Below are 2362 nucleotides of genomic sequence, written 5' to 3'. Positions count from 1 at the left end.
TTGATTTAATCCCTGCCCTCCCCTTCACTGTTTGATCACACAGCATTGCCCTTTGATGTGAAGGGCAGTGCTTGTCACTGGCTACTCGGGTGTTTTCCTATCTACCTGGTGGTGGAAATTGAATAAAGATTTGTACACCTTGTGTCTTTCACTGTGTCCCACACCTGCACACACACAACATGGGTGCTGGGGAAAAAATAAGCACTACCGCAGTTAGGCGGGAGTGTGGGGGTAAAAAAAGAAAGAAACAGGGGTGTCAGAGGGTCTGTTAAATAAAAATAAATAAATAAATTAACAGGAATGTTTGCAACAAGTGAAGGACGCAGCAGCAGCTTGGAGTCATGGAGCATGAAGCACCTTTTGGCTCTGTGTTCCCTGGTCTCTCAGTCTTTCTCGACAGCAGTCAGAAACCAGTTAAAAAACAAAGTGCTGGAGTATCAGAAGATCTTCCAGGCAGACAATGATCTTCCTGTCCACCTGAAGGGGGGAACGATCGACACTGTGCTCTATCGTATCACCATGGCGATCACAGTCGGAGGCATGTTCTTCTCAATCTGTCCCTTATTCCAGGCCACTCTACCTCGAAAAAAGAAATGAAGGCAGACATGGAGCTCAGTGAGGCCTGGTCGAGCCTCCCCTTCAACCAAGTGATTTTGTTGGATAAATTAAAACTGCATGGAAATGACCAGTCCTAACCCCAAGTTATTGTATGCCGGAGGGTCTGCTCGCTACATGGGATGCAGCTCGCTCCCCTTGTTGTTTGCCATTGCCATTAAAGTATTTAAAAGAGAGAAAAAAAACAGGAATGTTTGTCATTGGCCACTCGGGTGTTTCCTTTCTTCCTGGTGGTGGAAACTGAATAAAGATTCATGCACCTTGTGTCTTTCACTGTGTCTCACATCTGCACACACACACACAACATGGGTGCTGGGGGGAAAAATAATAAGCACTACCGCAATTAGGCGGTAGTGTGGGGAAACAAAAAAAAATAAACAGGAGTGTCAGAGATTCTTTCCACTCTGAGAGCTGGCTCTGAGGGAACTGGATCAGTGCCAAGGACTGTAAGGCTGACTTGGTGACGGGATACCGGCTCTGCGGAGTTATTTCACTGATTGTTCTAAAAAAATAAACAGGAATGTCAGGGGCTCTGCTCACTCCGAGACCTGACTATAAGAAGCTAGATCAGTGTCAAGGACTCTCTACATGTAAACAAAGGGTGACTTGGTGAGGGGGATATCAGTGTCTGTGGAGTTCTTTCAGTAACATTCAAAATATTTTGTGTTTCAAATTCATAACACTGTCATGATAACTCTCTCACGACAAAAGATATGGATTAACGAAGGAGAGCTAGCATGGATTTGTTCAGGGAAAATTGTCTTTTATTAACCTGATTCCATTTTCCAGTATAGTCCATGTCAGCAGCAATGTTTGATGTGGTCTGCATGAATTTTCACAAGGCTTTTTAACAAAAGCATCTGGTCAGAAAAGTAACAGATCAAGGGGGATCCTAAATTGGTCAGTGATATAAAGCAAAGTTTTTTTTTTGTTTTGTGTCGAGAACGCTTTTTCCAATGAGGTACCAAATGTGCCAGCACTAGCCCCTTGCTTTTCCTGGTTTGTATCAGTGATTTAAACTCCAATAAAAGGAGCATGATTTAAAACGTTGGAGATGATATCAAAATTAGTGAGCAAGAAAGGTGCAAACTGTGAGGAGATATCAATAGACTGGCCAGGTGGCAGAAAAGTGGCAAATGGAATTCAATTGACTGAAGTGCATGGTATATACTGAGGAAGGCAAAAAGGCAAGAGTAAATGTAAAAAAATGTTGGGATGCTGACAAGTCGTGGAACAGAGGGGCCTTGCATTACACATCTACACATATGTGAAGGTAACAAGGTATGTAGGTTAATATATGATTAAGAAAGTTCATCAGATGGTTTCCTTTATTAGGCAAGATTTGGAGATGCTGGTATTGAACTGGGGTGTACAAAGTTAAAAATCACACAACACCAGGTTATAGTCCAACAGATATATTTGCTTCCAAATAAACCTGTTGGACTACAACCAGGTGTTGTGTGATTTTTAACTTTTTAGGCAAGGCACAGAAAGTTTCAGAGAAAGGAGGTTATGTAAAAGCCCAGTTAACCTATGGCCAGCATATTGTGTTAAGTTCTGACCACATTCGAGAAGGACAGAGGAATTGTTGCCAAACTGGAATATTTTAGCTCTGAACAAAGATTAAATAGCCTGAATTTTTTTTCTTTGGAGCAGGAGGCTATGAGAAGTTTTAACTTTGGTGTATAAAGTTATGAGGGGCCTGGTGAGAGTGGATGGGAAAGACCTATTTCCCTCTGCGGAGTGC

General features: G+C 42.4%; 1 pseudogene; it reads left to right on the top strand.

Moving 5' to 3' along the window:
• Nucleotides 1–348: 348 nt before the first annotated feature.
• On the top strand, nucleotides 349–612 carry LOC140463731 (cytochrome c oxidase subunit 7A1, mitochondrial pseudogene; annotated as a pseudogene).
• The last annotated feature ends 1750 nt before the right edge of the window (nucleotides 613–2362 follow it).

This window comes from Chiloscyllium punctatum, chromosome 38 (genome assembly GCF_047496795.1).
Source record: "Chiloscyllium punctatum isolate Juve2018m chromosome 38, sChiPun1.3, whole genome shotgun sequence".
Taxonomy (NCBI): Eukaryota; Metazoa; Chordata; class Chondrichthyes; order Orectolobiformes; family Hemiscylliidae; genus Chiloscyllium; species Chiloscyllium punctatum.
The sequence above is the reverse complement of the archived record's forward strand: the minus strand, read 5'-3'. Positions and strand labels throughout refer to the sequence as shown.